This window comes from Carassius carassius, unplaced genomic scaffold (assembly GCF_963082965.1).
Source record: "Carassius carassius unplaced genomic scaffold, fCarCar2.1 SCAFFOLD_57, whole genome shotgun sequence".
NCBI classification, from domain to species: Eukaryota; Metazoa; Chordata; class Actinopteri; order Cypriniformes; family Cyprinidae; genus Carassius; species Carassius carassius.
The window spans coordinates 1687246-1707160 of NW_026775196.1; positions in this window are offsets into that span (position 1 = coordinate 1687246).

Sequence of the window (19915 nt, forward strand, 5' to 3'; positions counted from 1 at the left end):
TATCGATCACAAGTGCAGTATGGAGTACCTCAAGGCTCAGTACTAGGGCCGCTACTCTTCACGCTTTATATGTTACCCTTGGGAGATATCATCAGGAAACATGGTGTTAGCTTTAACTGTTATGCTGATGATACTCAGCTCTATATTTCTCCGCGGCCCGGTGAAACACACCAATTTGAGAAACTAATGGATTGCATAGTCGATATAAAAAACTGGATGACGAGTAATTTCTTACTGCTAAATTCTGAAAAAACAGAGGTGTTAATTATAGGACCTAAAAACTCCGCTTGTAATAACCTAGAACACTGTCTAAGACTTGATGGTTGCTCTGTCAATTCTTCGTCATCAGTTAGGAACCTAGGTGTGCTATTTGATCGCAATCTTTCCTTAGAAAGCCACGTTTCTAGCATTTGTAAAACTGCATTTTTCCATCTCAAAAATATATCTAAATTACGGCCTATGCTCTCAATGTCAAATGCAGAAATGTTAATCCATGCATTTATGACCTCAAGGTTAGATTATTGTAATGCTTTATTGGGTGGTTGTTCTGCACGCTTAGTAAACAAACTACAGCTAGTCCAAAATGCAGCAGCAAGAGTTCTTACTAGAACCAGGAAGTATGACCATATTAGCCCGGTCCTGTCAACACTTCACTGGCTCCCTATCAAACATCGTATAGATTTTAAAATATTGCTTATTACTTATAAAGCCCTGAATGGTTTAGCACCTCAGTATTTGAATGAGCTCTTTTTACATTATAATCCTCTACGTCCGCTACGTTCTCAAAACTCAGGCAATTTGATAATACCTAGAATATCAAAATCAACTGCGGGCGGCAGATCCTTTTCCTATTTGGCGCCTAAACTCTGGAATAACCTACCTAACATTGTTCGGGAGGCAGACACACTCTTGCAGTTTAAGTCTAGATTAAAGACCCATCTCTTTAACCTGGCATACACATAACATACTAATATGCTTTTAATATCCAAATCCGTTAAAGGACATTTAGGCTGCATTAATTAGGTAAACCGGAACCGGAAACACTTCCCATAACACCTTATGTACTTGCTACATCATTAGAAGAATGGCATCTACGCTAATATTTGTCTGTTTCTCTCTTGTTCCGAGGTCACCATGGCCACCAGATCCAGTCTGTGTCCAGATCAGAAGGTCACTGCATTCACCCGGATCCAGACCAGATGGTGGATCAGCACCTAGAAAAGACCTCTACATCCCTGAAAGACAGCGGAGACCAGGACAACTAGAGCCCCAGATACAGATCCCCTGTAAAGACCTTGTCTCAGAGGAGCACCCGGACAAGACCACAGGAAACAGATGATTCTTCTGCACAATCTGACTTTGCTGCAGCCTGGAATTGAACTACTGGTTTCGTCTGGTCAGAGGAGAACTGGCCCCCCAACTGAGCCTGGTTTCTCCCAAGGTTTTTTTCTCCATTCTGTCACCGATGGAGTTTTGGTTCCTTGCCGCTGTTGCCTCTGGCTTGCTTAGTTGGGGACACTTCATCTACAGCGATATCGTTGACTTGATTGCAAATAAATGCACAGACACCATTTAACTGAACAGAGATGACATAACTGAATTCAATGATGAACTGCCTTTAACTATCATTTTGCATTATTGACACTGTTTTCCTAATGAATGTTGTTCAGTTGCTTTGACGCAATGTATTTTGTTTAAAGCGCTATATAAATAAAGGTGACTTTGACTTTGACTTTTAATGCTCAGATGCAAAGTAAACCACAATTTCTTTTGAATAATATAACACATAATTCATATAATATAAATAATACTGCACACCTTTTAAATGTATCAAATCTAAATGGTTTAATACCATGTAGCTTAGAGAAAATATAAGCTCAGGCACAGGCTTGACATTTATCCTGCTTGAATTTGTTCTAAGAAATGCACATAACTTCATAAGTACCAAACTTTCATCTGTGAATATTTCATATTAAATATTTGAAATATTTGAACTATAGTGTTTTTCTTTCATTTTCTGTGACTGATGCCGTCAAATGTAACACATCAGCAAGGCAAAACTGACATCTATTTGCGAAAATGTGCTGTGATGCGCTTGTTTGATAACTTTGAGGTTAAACCGCCTCTCAGCGGTCGAAAGCTGCAAATGCAATTTATAGATGCTGCGGCGGCGGTAAAAGGGGCATTTTGGATGTCTACCTACTGTATATTTGAGCACACTGAATTTTACTCTGTGGTGTTTGCCATGTCAGATAAGTGTTTTAATACATGCTCTGTTTTCAGTTACTCATCAAGTGCTAAAAAGGGCTACTTTCACATCGTTGCAAGTTCGAATTAAAGGAAAAGGAGATGGATCTGTAAGTAATATGTAATGTCAAAAACAGCCAGATGTGTTTTTTATTCTAAAAGAATATTTTAGTAGTTGCATTCCATGACTGTTGTCAGTTGGTCTTTAAATACCTCAAAATAAACTAACTTACAGTTTACTACATCATCTGACTCTTTGATAGATATTCAGAATTAATTAAAAGGTATTGTCAGGAACCTGTCAAGCTAATCACCCACACCTGTTCCCTATCAGCAACCTCATCAAAAGGGACTATAAAGCAGTCACCTTAGCCCCACTTCTGGGTCAAGTCTTCAACAGAAACAGACCATACACTGTTGTCTCCCAATCCTCTGATGCACCGTGAACCGCAAGACGTAAAGTATACTCACCTTTGAAACACTAACCTGTCATTGTTCTACTACCCCCAGGACTCCTGAGCATTCTCCTGCTACCTGAGATCCATCGATCCATCGATCCCTCTAGTCTACTGTGTTTTCCCCGAGTAGGTTCGATAGCTTCTGCTTCTGAAAAGGAAATAAAGAGTACTAACAATCTGTGACTGTGTGGCATTGACATTCCTGCAACGGAAGTACTCACTTGTCTTCAGCCCCTCACCCTGTGATCTGCACATAGCCTGCACCTGAAAACCCCAATTATTCACCTTGTACTTGATCTGTAAATAAACACTGGGCTTTGAATTCACTTACCACTGCCTCTTGTGAATATCCTGACAGGTATATTGTTGAGATCAGTACTTTGTAGTTCAATTCTTTTGATCTTTTTCTTAAATCAGCAGTGGAGATGAACATCAGGCATAGGTTGTGGATATCGAAGGGGACTTTCAAAATTACCCATGCTGCTTAAAATATGCCAAGTGTGGTAGGTGTATGGAAAGATTGAAAGCTGAAGCTACCATCCCTTACGAAAAATAACCATGGTTTTATTATAGTAAAACTATGGTTTTTTGGCGTGTTGACTACCATTTGTATAACCACAGATTTACTACAAATACCATGGTTAAACTATGGTTAATTTAGCAAAACCATGGTTAATTTGTGGTTACCATGGTTTAACTATAGTAACCATGGTTTTTTGGTTTTATTTGTAGTAAAACCATGGTTAATTTTCATAAGGGATGGAAAGGAATGACTTTGCAAGATGGTATGTATGCGTGAACTCTTTACTTACACAAATATCTGTGTATAATTTATTATAACAGGTAAGTTTCAGGTTAGTTTGCACCAATCCTGGGTTTTAGGTAACACGTAAGTGGCTTGGCCTTTAGCGGCATACATTGCCACATTAACTTAGTGTAAGAACCTGCTCCGGGGCAGGTTATGTTCTGGATCTCAAACTGAAGTTGGACCAGTCAGATGTGAGAGAAGGGACATGTGTTTGACACAGTCACTCCTCCAGTTTATCTTACTCCAAATTAAAGATCAATAATGCAAAAAAAAATCGTATCAAATAAAGTCTGGCTTAAATTATAATTAGGGAGTCATTTTATGATTTATATAATTGTTGTGTTTCCTCTTCTTCTTCTTCTTCTTCTTCTTCTTCTTCTTATTCTTATTCTTATTATTATTTATCTTTTACACACAAGCAATTTTAGTTTAACAGTTGTTATAAATCGTTTATTTTAAATAAATACTACTCTTCACTGTTATTAACTAACATTAAAAATGCATGCATTAAGTATAACATGAGAAGGGCTTACCTTAAAAAAATATATTTGCCATCCTGTGCAGCTGGCTTGTCAGTATTGTTGTATTGCACTTTTGTGTTTCACAACTGCTACCCAATTCTGGTTGTTTTGGCATATCTTCTGCCACTGTTGCTTGGAAGTCACTACAGTGGTAAGTAAAAAAAAAAAGATTTCCTGGACAGTTATTCTTTTAATGATGTCTTGATGCTTTCTAAACTCCTGAAATGTCTTTTTTTTTTTTTTTTTTCTTAAATGCCTGGAGCCATATTGCAGCAGTTTTGAGACCGCATCAAAGACCAGACCACAGCCAATTTACATTGAGAGTTTGAAGAGCACAATATGACGGAATTACCATTTCTGTGGATGAGGGCCTGATGTGTTGTGGACAAGATATAGTAGGTGTGGAAATTCTGTACACCACAGGTTAGTTCTGTCTTCACTTTCTAAGACTGGGATATTGAAACATCCTGTCACTCACCACATATTAAAATTCTGCACAACATGTGTAATTTTTAACATCTCTTTTTGCAGTGTGTAAATTCTAATGAAGCTTAAATGGAATTAAAAAAGTAAAGATTTCATTTTCACAGCTATTCTTTGTAAGCTGATTTGAGGCATCATTAAAAGCAATTTTTAAATAAACTGAGTTGATTTGACAGAATGCTTCTTTTGCAACTGATCTGAGTTACTTTCCCTGCTTTGCGACCTCATCAGACACCTTTTTTTAAATCCTGGCAGGCACACCTCTCTGTGTCTTTTCCATTGTCTATGCATTCTGTATAATTGTAAAATGAAAAAAGTTTCATATAAGGGGATGGTTGTAACACTTTTTAACCTCATCCATAAATTATTGATCCCAAAATGATATAGTTCTACACGATTTAATATTTAGATGATTTAGGTTAAATATTAGGGGGGAAAAAACGTGCAGGGTTATATAATAGTGTGTATATATAATGATAAATCTCTTATAGATCAGTGAGTGGGTTTGACTTTTATTTTGACACCGGAAATCTTGTTTTTATGAGTCTACACGTAATTACGCGTCAAAAACGTCTGTACACGGAATAACGCGTACAGACGCAATAACATGTTGTACACGTTTCATGTAAAGACATATTTAGTAATACTGCCTTCCATAGTTATCTGTCGTGCATGTCAGTCCTCATCTAATTAAACATTTCGAGCGCCATAAATGAGGCGTTTAGCGTGAACTGGATGCGTCTGAGCATCTGACGCGAATTGTGCTTTTTGTGCATTCACGCGTTTGGCGCAAATTTGCGCCTGCCGCCCGAGTTGAACATTTTGAACTTTGGCGTAAATTGGTGCCGCGTTAACCAATCAGGAGCTTGCTTGCTGCTGTGATGGCAGGCCTTCCCGGAGTCACTCATTCATCATGGAGGAACGACTTATAGCTCTGTGTTACTGCTCACTGACAAAATATGACACAATTTCATATTTATATAGAGACATGAATAAAAAGGCCTCGCTATAGGAAGAGTGTGTTGTAAATACACGTTTTTAACTTTTGAGTCGCATACACGTTTATCGACCCATGGCCTACCTGTCGTTTTTTACAACTATTTCCCCCTTATATATATATATATATATATATATATATATATATATATAGCTACTTTTTGCTAACAAGATAATGTTTATTCAGAGGACGTGTGCAGGAAAAAGTGGAAAAGCCTCGAATGCTCTATCAACATCAGCCATCTTGCAAACAGACAACCGCCTAGCACTTGTCCCTCCCACCAAAAGCGGATTTCGCCTTGGACGTGCGTCAACTTTGCTTCTTGTGGGAAATGCATTCAAAATGTTCAAGTGGCAAACTAGATGTGAGGACGCGAATTTGACGCTCTATTCGTGTTTGGTGTGAACGCAGAATAATGAACCTCACGGGCACTCCAGCCAGAGATTGTGCCAATATGTAAGGGAACTCCATTAGTTGCCTGAATGTACAATCATGATAAAGATAAACTGAGTAACTTTGTGGCCCTTCAAACTTATACTTTAAGCCAAAAAAAAAAAAAAGTTTCTTTTAGTTGTGACAACTCTTGATCTAAGGAAATCAGAATGTATCAGCTACTGTAACAAAATGTGTAATTTGTAAATATTAGAGCAAATCAGAGTCAATCAGGGATCGATCACTAAAGTCATTCCAGCATATGAAAGAACAGCAGATTGTAGATAAAGTCCACAATCACAGCACTGCAATAAATCGCTTACATCCTTTCATTCATAGAGAGGAAAGAGAATTAAGAGCATTGTTCACCCAAAAATAAAGAGGACTGTCAGTTACTCATCCTCACGTCATTGGAAACACAAGACTTTCATATTTAAAACACAAATTAATATATTGTAATGACTTCTGTCATTACTGCTTTGTCACTTCAGAAAGTTCATAAAGAGATGGTCAAAAGTCTTGCATGAAGGTGAGTAAATGAACAAGCCCTTTAAGTGCTTTAATAAACAATCAGGTCCAGTGTGCATTTGAACTCTTAACAGTAATGTTTTCATGTTTTATAATTCCCTTATCCCTTGTAAGCTGTTTGCTTGGAATATACTCTCAGAGACCCCAGACAAAAAAAAAGTGTTAAAAAAAAAATAAAAAATAAAAATATATAATATAATTTATAAATTCTATAAATATATATAATATATTTTATAGTTTATATATAATTTATCTATATATTTCTGAAGTTTTGGGGGAAATTTTTGTTTTTCAAGTACAGTAATAATAAATATAGCTGCAAGCAGCAATTACGGGGCCAAGCACTCCACCGGCAAATTGAGGAGCTAAGCATGGCATGGAGCATCACACCAAATCCATTAATGAACAATAACAGTAATTTTAGGATTATTGTAATTGAAATGGTAAAAAATCTAATACAAACTCTAGTAGCATGATTATTTGGCTTATCCAGTTTGACCAATAGGTGGGGCTATTATCAAATCAATTTGGTGTTTCTGTCTATCGACACAAAATCCATAACATTTTGTCAGCACAGTCTGAAGATCATCTGACTCAATTTTGGTGAAAATCGGACAAATGCTTGATGAGGAGCAGGAGCTTAGCCAGTAATGGGCCAGGGCGGCACTGGCCTGCCCACATTACTAACTGGCCCGCCCAGGCAAGGTTGATTTAAATATTTTTTTTTAGTTTATTTTTATTATTCAATTGTATTTAAGAAAATAAATTAATATAAACCTGATTTATTTTTGACTGATGTGTGTGTTTAATTTGTTTTCCGAATAAAATGAATTTGTTGTAGAAAGCCTCCCTCGGGAACGTAGGCCTAATTGGTTGCTATGGTTGCTAGGGCAACATGAAGACTCTTTGGCATTTAGCCAATGTATTAACATCATCATAATAATGGCTAAACAAGTTTCTTTGTTTTATTAAAAAAAAAAAGAGCTCAGGAAGAAGACACGCCACTGCCTTCATCTGCCCAGTCCATTTCTTCAGACTCATTAACCCACAAGAAGGCTAACGTTAGTCAGGCGGTGTTGGCGGCCACTTCTTGCTACCTGGCAACAGTGCCAGTGCTCTCTTCCGGTCAGCCTGACGTGGGTTACCCGCCGATCTAACTCCAATAGATGAACCACCTTCACAACCCAATCTGAAGGTATTTCCATGCACTTTCGGGAATGGAAAATCAAGGAGCTTCTCATCAAAGTGGTATGGACAGTTTTCGTGGTTGGAATACAGTGTAGTTAAGGATGCGATTTTCTGTAAAATATGCAGACATTTTCCTAACGGAGCTGACAGCCCATTTGCGAGAGAGGGGTTTGTGGAATGGAAGAACCTGTGGCAGGCATGTGAAAAGCACCAGATGAGCAAACTCCACTCCGTTTCACTGGATAAATTTCAAGGCTACAGGGCCAACCAAACTGCAGGTCGGGGAAATGTGTTAAATCAAATGAACCGTGATGAATCTGGACCATCTAAAAGTTGTTATAGACATTGTGCTGTTTTGTGCCAAGCAGGACATCCCCCTACGTGGACACAGGGAAAATGATGGTGCTCTCAAAAAAGTAAACTTTATAGAACTGTTCAAGTTCATGTGCAAATATGATCCACGGATCCAAGATCGTCTAGAGCAGCTGCCCAAAAACAGAACTTTGATGAGCCCAGATATACAAAATGATCTGCTGGAGTCCGCAGCCTCCTTGCTGTTGCGTAAAATCAAAGCAGAAATCTGTGAAACACTGGGCACCTATTATGCTCTTATGGCAGATGAATACAAGGATGAGTCAAACCGTGAACTGGTGGCTGTTTGTGTGAGATATGTTCACGCAGGGAAAATATAAGAACGGGCAATCGGGTTCATGGACACAAGTGACCTGAGCGCAAGTGGTATTTCAGAAAAGATACTACAGGTGATTGAACCACTGCAACTTGACCCATCTCTGTGTGTTGGCTTTGGTTTCGACGGAGCCTCTGTTATGTCAGGAAACAAGGGAGGTGTGCATGTGAAACAAACTTTTCCCCAAGCATTGTATGTTCACTGCAATTCTCACCGATTGAATCTGGTACTCTGTGCAACATCAAAGGTGTCTGGGCACGTCAGCACATTTTTTGATACACGTATAGTTTGTGGCAGCGCAAAAGGAGCTTCATCCAGGACGCCGGTGCTTGGAACTTGAGCGATCCACAGACACGTGCTGGAGCTCCAAATCCGGAGCAGTGAGCAAAGTACTGACGTTACTCGACATAATATTAGAAGTGCATGCTGAATATGCTGAAAGCAGTGGCCAATTAAAGGTTGAGGCGCAGTCCCTGCTACAACAAATACAAACAAAAATTTTCGTAATTTTACTTGTCACATTTGGAAAATTATTTCAGACAAGCGATTTTGCCACACAGGGTTTACAAAGCCCAACATTGTCAGTTCCTGAGTGCATCGAGCTAATTGAGGGACTAAAAGAGAGCTTTAATCGATTTAGAGAAAATTCAGTGTGAGATTTTGAGCAAGTAATGAAGCTAACAGAAGAGTTGATACAGAAAAATGAAATCACGAGCTGGGACATCACACCTCGGACCAGAGTGAGAAAAGTCCCGGCAAGGCTTTCAGGATTAGTGGTTACAACTAGTTTGGGGAAAGCAACAAGTGTGAGAATTGATGATGACTTAAGACATATATGGAACGGCATCCTTGACAGACAGCTGACAGAGCTGGACAATCATTTCCAAGAGGATCAGTATGGAATAATGAGGGCAGCAGCAACTTTTCTCCCACAGTCTAAGACTTTTGCAGAGAAGGATTCTCTGCGGACCCCGTGTGATCACTTTCATATATTGGTTGAGGATGCTGAACTAACAGTATTTATTGAGCAACTGCATCGGAAAGTAGCCAATGGCCTGGAATTTTCTGTCCCTCATGGAAGTATTTGACATTTGTGCTCCTGACATATTTCGAAACCTCAACAAACTACTTCAAGTCATCTTCACCCTTCCCATGACTTCTTGTAGTAGTAGTAGTAGTAGTAGTAGAAGTAGTAGTAGTAGTAGCCCTTTATTGTCACTAGTCACAAGTACCAGCGAAATTAGCCATCAACCTGTCCATACATACACAAAATACATACAATAGGGGTAGACAAAAAAGGAAGACAGGGAATAGGAAGAAATACAGCATAACATTAGGGAAGTGAGGAGAAAAAAACAACACCCAGACTATGCTCCTTTTAGGAGTACAGTATGGGAACCGAAAAAACACCCCAGCAACAAAAACACATACACCATAAACACAAGACTTTGCAACTGGGGACGGAAATTGGGGGGGTCGAGGTAATACAGTGCAGGCAGCAGCCGTCCTACCCTGCAGCTGTTAAAGCGCTGGTCACGGTCCCGCTTGACAGACTGGCGGTACAAAGTAGCGAAGGCGAGGGATGGGGGCAGTCATATTTTTTATGAAAACTATAGGCCCACTCACTTTTTTTATTGGCCCGCCCATAATATAATTTCTGCCTACGCCACTGATGAGGAGTTTGAAAAATAATATTTTCAATATAAATTGTGACGGCCCTTGTGTGATTGTTAATTATCTTTGTTCTGTTGAGGTGATTGCTGATTGGGTGCACCTGGAACCTGTGAGTGGTGCACCTGGAACCTATGAACCAGTGGAGATAAAGCTCCACTTGGTCAAACTACTCGGGCAGTCTCTTCTCTGCTATCCAGACGTCATCCATGGCCTGATCACTCCTACTACTATTTTGTTTTGGGTTTATTTGTGTTATAGAGACTTACCATCTGGATTTAAATAGTTATGTTTGGTGACTCTTTTGTTAAATAAATCACCTTTTGATTATTTATGCTGCCTCGTTCCCTCTTTTGTCATGACCCTTGAGCCAGGTTGTGACAAAATGGGGGCTCGTCTCGGTCTTAGAATTCGGGCAATTTAATAAGATATCAATGTTTAATACGTAGGCCTATGTATGAGGATCTAGTTGTTGGGAGCGTGGCAGCCCGGGGAAATGGTAAGGAGTTTTTTACTTTGGAAATTGTTTGTTTGCTTGTTTGTTCATTTGGGGTAGTGCTGTGGTGATGGGTTTGTTGGTTGGGTTTGTGGGTTTGTTTTGGCATTTGAAAAACTTGTAGGTGATTTGTTTTGTTTTTTTCAAATTATTTATTGTTGCTACAGTCAACAGATAACAGACTGTTGTGGGTCCTTTTGTGCATATTGTTGTCAAAAGCGGTTGGAGTTTTCTCTTGTAGGCTGTAGCGACGGTCCACTTTTGGGCTTGTTGTGCGAGTCCTTGGTAGTGTTGTGGTGAACGTGGGTGAAGCTTTTAGCTTGGGAGCATGTCCGTGGTTTTGGGAGGGTCGCTAGTGTGCTAGTTGCTCTTCCAGGCCAGCAGTCATTAGTGCATAAATACTCACAACAAGTAGCTGCATGAAGACTAGGGATGAGTTAGTTAGCTGGGTTGATCAAGATAGCGGGAAAACTCCATACCACGTGAGGTTTAGTCCTTTTAGTATGCACGAGGAAGCTACACTGTCTTGCTGGGTCTGTTGCTGTGGTTTTGATGTGCCAATTGTAATTAGGTGTAATGGCAGATTGTGATTCATTTATTGCAGCTCCGTCTGAAGAGGCGTTGGAGCGTTGTACTAGAGAGCAGCTACTGAAGATTGCAGAGCACTTCTCTATAGTGGTAGGGGACAAACGCCTTAAAGAGAACATTAAGGTAGTTTTGAAGACTGAGTTGAGGGAGAAGGGTGTGTTGGCAAATAATAGTAAGGGGTCCACTGAAGATCAGAGCGGGGAGTTGTCTAGAGCTATGTGTTCCTTTGATATTAATCATTTAAGACTACTGCCACAGTTTAATGAAAAGGACCCGGATACTTTTTTTATATTATTTGAGTGTGTTGCTAACGCTAGAGGTTGGCCTGATGCAGATTGTGCTTTGATGCTTCAGTGTGTGCTGACAGGACGAGCGCAGGAAGCTTATTCATCTTGGAGCGCAGAAGATTGCTCTAGCTTTGTAAAAATCAAGTCTGCTGTGTTAAAGGCGTATAAGCTGGTACCAGAAGCGTATCGCCAACATTTTAGGTCCTAGGAAAGACGCACTGATGAAATTTATATGGAGTTTGCTCGGAACGTAACTGGTCATTTTAAACATTGGTTGGATGCGCTGGAGGTCACTACTTTTGGGCATCTGTGTGACCTTGTTGTTTTGGAGCAGCTCAAAAACATGCTTCCTGGCTACATTGCAACATATGTTAGTGAGAGAAAGTGCGTCACGGCGGCAGGTGCGGCTGCATTAGCAGATGAGTATTTGTTACTCCATAAAGGGACTTTTAGAGAGCGTGCTATAACACGTGAGCGTTCTTTAAGAGCTGGTGCACCGAAGTTAGAAGTAGTATCGCGAGGTAATGTTGACACTAACTGTAACTACTGTCATGAAGAGGGTCACTGGAAGGCTGATTGTCCGCTGCTGCATTTTAGAAATAAAAAAGTACTGTCTAAGGTTAATCCTGTGGCAGCAGCTGCACCGGTTGTTACGGACTGTGTGTCTGAGTTACTTACAGCGGAGCTTGAACCGGATGTCTTGGCAGCTTATGCCTCTTTTATTAGAAATGGGTTTGTGTCACTGGTAGGAAGTGAGGGTTAGGGTTCCAGTAAAAATTCTGAGGGACACAGGGGCCTATGACTCTTATATTGTGGGATCTGTGTTGTCGTTGTCAGAAGAAACTGATACGGGTGACTGCATAGTTGTGCAAGTTGTGGCATGGGTTTAACTGTTTTGCCCATACCGTTACATAAGTTGATCTTGGACTGTGAACTGGTAAAAGGAGAGGTAGAGGTAGGAGTGCGTCCAGCTTTGCCCATTGAGGGCATTCATTTCATTCTGGGTAACGGGCTGGCCGGTAGCCATGTTTGGGCTGACACTACTCCCTTGCCAGTTGTTGCATCTTGCTGATTTACCTCAAGTTTTCTCAGCCTGTGTAAGTACACGAGCTATAAGTAAAGCTCAGTCTGAGAGGGAATCTGATGAGATTGAAGTAGAGTTCATGACTCCATCGAAGTCAGACTTTCCACTATCTGTGTAAAAAATTTAGTTGATACAGGAACAGCAAAGTGACTCTTCCCTTTAAGAAATTTTTAATTGTGTTGTATCTGCTAAGGAGATCAACAGTGTAGCAAGTGGGTATTTTGTACAAAAAGGCTTGTTGCTTAGGAAATGGTTGATTCTGCGTACTCACTTTGTTGGGGATGCTATCGTTCAGTTGGTGGTACCGACTAAATTTCGTCCCCTTGTCTTAAAAGTCGCTCATGATGAGAGTGGGCACTTTGGTGTGAAAAAGACTTATCTTAGTGTCTTGAAGCATTTCTTTTGGCCACGGTTGAAAAAAGATGTTGCAACATACATTAAGACATGTCACGTGTGTCAGTTAAAGGGTAAGCCCAATCAGTATGTTAAACCTGCTCTATTACAACCCATTTTGGTTAGGAATGAGCCATTTGAGCACCTGATTGTGGACTGTGTGGGTCCGTTACCATGCTCTAAGTCTGGCTGTAAATACCTGCTGTCTGATATGTGTCAGAATACTCTGTATCCTGCTGCGTATCCATTGAGGGCAATTACCGCTAAGGCGGTAGTGAAAGCTCGAAGTCAGTTAATTTCGGTCTTTGGCATTCCGAAAGTCATCCAGAGCGATCAGGGGTCCAATGTTTCTTCGCACATGTTTGGTCAAATTTTGAAGTTGTTGCGTGTCCGTCATAACCAGTCATCAGCCTATAATGCACAGAGTCAGGGGGCCTTGGAAAGATTCCATCAGACTTTGAAGTCTCTCCTGCGTGCATATTGCACAGAGCTGGATAGAGACTGGGAGGAGGGTCTTCCCTGGCTTATGTTGGCTGCAAGAGAAGCTGTGCAGGAAAGTATAGGTTTTAGTCCTAATGACTTGCTTTTTGGACACAAAGTGCGTGGACCCTTGGCTGTTTTAAAGGATGGTCTGGTGGAGGCAGAACCGCTCAGAAATTTGGTTGATTTTGTCAATGACTTTAAACATCGTCTGTTTGTAGCAGGTGAAATGGCGAGGGAGAAATTGCAAGTGTCACAGAGTAAGATGAAAAATATCTATGATCGGCGTGCGGAGCATCAAGAGTTTAGTCCGGGAGATCAAGTGCTTGCACTGATGCCTGTTGTGAGCTCGCCATTTCAGGCTAAATATGCTGGTCCTTATACAGTTGTTGAGAGAAGGTCTGACCTGAATTATATAATAGCAACACCAGGACGGAAAAAGTCAACACAGTTATGTCATGTCAACCTTCTCAAACCATATTATAAACGTGAGGCTGAGGTAAGCCAGACAATAAGAGACAAGGTGCATCCGGTTCTGCTTGTGAGTTCGGTGTCAGAATCACAGGAGGTAGATGGAGTGCCAGAACCAGATGACAGTTTGTTATATGGTCGTCTAAAAATTCTGAGACTCTTCGTAACCTTGATAGTCTGTTGTTGCATTTGACTGAATCTAAGCGTGGTGAGTTGTCAGATCTGATACAGAAATATCCATGTCTGTTTGATGTTCCTACATGCACAAATTGGATCGAACATGATGTTGATGTTGGAAACGCACAACCAATTAAACAGTGTTTTTACCGCATGTCTCCAGAGAAACTTAAATATCTAGACTCTGAAGTTGCTTACATGTTGGAAAATAATATTGCAATCACGTCACCTTCTAGTTGGTCTTCACCGTGTATTTTGGTTCCAAAGGCTGATAAATCGCCTAGATTTTGCACAGACTTCAGAAAGGTAAACTCAGTCACTAAACCAGATTCCTTTCCGTTGCCACGTATGGACGACTGTATAGATCAGGTTGGTTCTGCCAAATTTGTTAGCAAGTTTGACTTGCTTAAAAGATATTGGCAGGTTCCGCTGTCTGCGCATGCTCAGGAGGTGTCGGCATTTGTTACACCATCTGGACTCTATTCTTATAGAGTCATGCCGTTTGGTTTGAGGAACGCTTCAGGGACATTCCAACGTTTGATGAATCGCGTTGTGTCAGGTTTATAAGGTGGTTCCGTTTATCTAGATGATCTGGTTATTTATAGTGACACATGGCATGCTCATCTTAAACGCATTCGAGCTTTGTTTGACAGATTGTCTGAGGCACGTTTGACTGTAAATTTGGCCAAATGTGAGTTTGCGAGGGCAACGGTGACGTATTTGGGACGTTTAGTGGGGCAGGGCCATGTAGCTCCGGTCCAGGCCAAAGTCAGGGCAGTAGAACATTTTCCTAGGCCTACAACTAAAAAAAAAGGGTTACAACGATTTTTGGGTCTCGTTGGATACCACAGGAGTTTCTGTAAGAACTTCTCTACAGTTGTTTTTCATATGACTGAGTTGTTAAAAGCTAAGGTAAAGTTTGTGTGGTCTAATGAGTGTCAGCAAGCCTTTGAGAATATTAAGTCCCTGTTGTGTTCGTCTCCTGTGTTGTTAGCGCCACAGTTTGATAAAACATTCATGTTCCAAGTAGATGCAAGTCAGGTGGGTGCAGGTGCTGTTTTGTTACAGGTGGATGATCAGGGAATGATGAGACCAGTTAGCTTCTTTTCCAAAAAATTCAACCGTTATCAGCTCAATTATTCAGTGATAGAGAAAGAAGCGCTGGCACTTGTTTGGGCTTTGCAGCACTTTGAGGTGTACATTGGAGGAGGGCGGCCACTTGTTGTGTACACAGATCACAATCCGTTGACATTTTTACAGTCACTGAAGTGTCCCAATCAGAGACTCATGAGGTGGTCGTTGTTTTTGCAAGCCTACGCACTGGAGATTAGACATATTAAAGGTGTAGACAGCGTAATAGCAGACGCGTTATCACGTGCCCCTATGCTTTAAGTGTTGATGCCGCTTCTTGTTGTCTTAAGACCTGTTTTTCCTATGCCTGTTTTCTTAATTTGATTCCCAGGTCGGGGTTGCTGACGATGGAATGGAGGGAAACAGTAGCCTAAACGCAAGTTGAAGTTTAATGTATATTTCGGTTGTGTATATATTCGGCCATTTATTGTGTTGTGGTAATTTTGTAATATTTAATGATTTCGATTATATTGGGTTATGGTACTTGTGGTTTGTTTTGAGGGGCCAACGACTTTATGGGGGGGGGGGGGGGGTGACGGCCCTTGTGTGATTGTTAATTATCTTTGTTCTGTTGAGGTGATTGCTGGTTGGGTGCACCTGGAACCTGTGAGTGGTGCACCTGGAACCTATGAACCTGTGGAGATAAAACTCCACTTGGTCAAACTACTCGGGCAGTCTCTTCTCTGTTATCCAGACGTCATCCATGGCCTGATCACTCCAACTACTACATTTTGTTTTGGGTTTATTTGTGTTATAGAGACTTACCATCTGCATTTAAATAGTTATGTTTGGTGACTCTTTTATTAAATATATCACCTTTTGATTATTTATGCTGCCTCGTTCCCTCTTTTGTTCATGACCCTTGAGCCAGGTTGTGACAAAATCAAAATGGTGGACAGGAAGTTCAGCTTACTCTGGCATATTTGGTATCTATGTTGTCGGCATGAGCCAGGGAATATTTTGAGAGTTTCATTGCAATAGGCTAATGCAATAAAAAGTTATTAGCATTTTTATTTGTAATAATGAATGGTTAATTATTTAATTGCTGTTAAAAAATTATGTGGCATGGTCATTGTGAGGTGGTAATGACACATACAAAGTTTGGTGCAAATATGTCAAAGCTTTGCTGATATACAGCCTCAAATGCATTTTGGTATCCTTCCAGCAAATTCATTGATGTGCTAAATGAGAACCATTTCGTATATCGACACGAAATCCATAACTTTTGGCCATTGGCGTCTAAAGATGATCCACATCAAATTTGGTGAAAATCGGACTTACGGTCTAGGAGGAGTTCGAAAAAGTAAGTTTTCAACATTAATCAAAATGGCGGACAAGAAGTATGGCCAATGACCCAAATAATATAGAAAGACCATTTTCATTTCAATAGTCTAATTCATTCAAAAGTTATTAGCCTTTTTAAAATATTTCATTATAACTTTTGACCACAAGGTGGCGCTGCCACCAAACGTTTTGAGTAGCTTCAGGGCATGGAGCCGAAGATTTTTGTAAATATTTTCATAACGATTCAATAATGCATTCAAAAAATACAGCATTTTAAAATATAATTCAAGTTGATTCGTCCAACTGTTCTCGAATGACACGTGAACTAATTTGACAAAAAGCATGCAAAAATACACGTGAGGCTATATCTCTGCAACGGTTTGCCAATATTGAGACCAAACTTCGTGTGTGTCATAATAACCATGACCTGAGACTACCTGCAGTGTTTTGACACAGCACCACCTAGTGGTCAGGAGATATGAAAAATGCATATTTTTGCTTGTTACTTCTGAATGGTTTGGCCAATAATCACACTCTTTCGCACACAAACTGGTCTCTTTAGATTCAGTGAGCCACGTTGAGTCGAATGATATCCAATTTTCCGTGTCAGCCATTTTAGGCGTTGGACATTTTGAATTGTTTTAAAATGCTGTATTTTTTTTAACGCATTATCGTATCGTATCGCATTATCAAAAATTGGCCATACTTCCTGTCTGCCATTTTGATTAATGTTGAAAACATACTTTTTCAAACTTCTCCTAGACCGTTAGTCTGATTTTCACCAAATTTGAGGTGGATCATCTTTAGACCAAGCTGGCCAAAGGTTATGGATTACGTGTCGATATACGAACCGGTTCTCATTTAGTGCTGTATCTCAGCAAAGCTTTGACCTATTTGCACCAAACTTTGAACAGATGATATTCAGACTGGGCTGACAAAATGTTATGGATTTTTTGTCGATAGACAAAACGGTTTTTGCATAGCATAATGACAAATTTGAGGCATGATGCCAAAATGACACCTGAGGCTGTATCTCTGCAATGCTTTGGCATATTGACACCAGACTTTGTGTGTCATTGACAAGTCACACCGAGTACACCAAACTGATTTGATAACAGGGCCACCTATTGGTCAAACTTGATAAGCCAAGTTATCATGCTACTAGAGGTTGTATTTATGATTTTTTTTTTTTTTGCCATTTCAATTACAATCATCCTAAAATTGATGTTATTGCTCATTAATGCATTTGGGGTGATGCTCCATGCCATACTTAGCTCCTCAATTTGCCGGTGGAGTGCTTGGCCTTGTAATTGCTGCTTGCAGCTATATTAACTTATGAAATCACAATTATAATAAATATGTTAGAACATGATCATCTAATCTACTCTGATATTTATCAAGTAGATAATGGAACCCCTCAAGGAAGTATTTGTATTCCCATACTTTTTAATATAATGATAAATAATATTTTTGGGGCAATTGAATTAGGAATAGCAAAAGCACTAAATGTAGATGACGGCGCTTTGTGGAAAAAAGGGAAGAACCTGCAGTATGTAGGGCAGAAAATGCAGGACTGAGAAAAAGAACTGCTAATAATATATCAGTATATGCAACAGATGATCACTATTCAGATAGCTTTACAGTGGCTGGAAGAAATCCAACCAACAACAGTTGTATTCTGTTCAGATTCATGTTCTGCACTCACAAGTATACTTAGTGGAAAATCAGAATCCAGACAAGATTTCTTATTAGAAGTGCTGCAAAGTTTGTAACAAATACGGCAACTGAGAATTATAGTTGAGTTTTTGTGGTTGCCTGCTCATGTTTGAGTGGAAGGAAATGAAGAGGTAGACAAAATAGTTAAACATGCTCTAAAGCTCACAGAGATTGACACTGATGTACCCTTGAGTAAAACAGAAATTAAATGTTTAATAAAAAATAGCTCTAAGAAAGATATGGCAGGAGAGATGGGATAAAGGTAATAAAGGGTGACCTTTGTATATAATATATATAAACAAGTGGGCCATGTCAGAACTGCTTATGGTAACAGAAGGGATGATACATTTATATCTCGATTGAGAATTGGACACTCTGCTCTTAATAAATCACTCCAGATGACAGGAAGACATAAAACTGGTCAGTTTAATCATTGTGGACTTCCAGAACATGTGCTGATTTACTGTAAGGGCATATGAAAGGGAAAGAATATAGCCAAAATAGGAATTAAAAACTGCGGGCATTAATTCTATGACATTACATAAATGTTAAACAGTTGTCATAAAGATTATAAATCTCTTATTAATTATTTGAAAATATTAAATGTATATAATAAAATATAGGAAGAAGGACATTTTTTTTATTAGCGTTTCCCTTGATATCATCGCCTCACACTCCATCTCAGTAAGTGGCGGAATATGGAAAACTGGTTTGCCAACCGCCATAAAACATCAAAAGAAGATCATCTAATCATTCTATTAGTTTCCCATCAGATGTGGACTTTATTCAGAAGTCAAATTTCGATTGAAAGTGAAAATCCAACCATTGTTTGATATCCAGCTTCAGAATAAATAAGTCCAAAAGAAGCAGTTCCAGCTTCACTTATAAACCAGACTGATTTTATTTCTGACATTTTATTGAGATTAACAGAGGTTTAGATGTTGATGGTTTATCGAAAATAATTGGTTTGACGTCACTATTATGGTGATCAGTAGTTAAACAGTTTGAGTCAAACTTTTTAATGTTAGTTTTTATTTGGTTGCTGTAACTATATTTGGTTGCTGTTACTAAATTAATTATGGAAAAAACAGTGCCAAAAAAATTTGATCAGGAGATGTTGGCAGAGGTGGGTAGTCAAGGGGCCAAAGAGTAAAAGTCCTGCACTATTTTTGTTTCACCCATGAACCAAGGTTCAAAAACTAGGTGGGAAAAAACATTGTCGTTAACTAAAAAAAAAAAAACAGATAACTAACCAAAATTGTAATGTGTGTAATGTGAAAATACATTTTGGTCCAAAAATAGCAAAAACTCAGACTTTATTCAGCATTGTTGTTACAACCCCCAGCTCTGTTTGATCCTATACATGTGTTTGAACGCAGTGTCTCTTCCCCTTCTCTTAATTACAGATGATTACAGCTGCCGAAACCACACCTGAGTGCGCACACAAAGAGCCAGAGAAAAGAGCCGATGCACTGCCGTGCTGTCTAACTTTATAACTATTGCTGTCCACCCAGTTGTAGAAAACGTTCCGCTTTTGTAGTTGTTTTTTGTGTTACCATATCTTTCATTTGTTAACCTTTCTATTAAACAAACATACCCCTACCTTTGACACCAGCTGATCTGTGTGCGTCTCTCCTTGATGTTAAGGGTGGTGTCCGTGCACCCATAACAATTGTCTTCCTCTTCCTTGTCTGTTGTGAGAGAGTTCAAAACAAAGCAGTTTGTGATATCCAGTTCGCGAATGAATCATTCGACGTAACCGGATCTTTTTGAACCAGTTCTCCAAA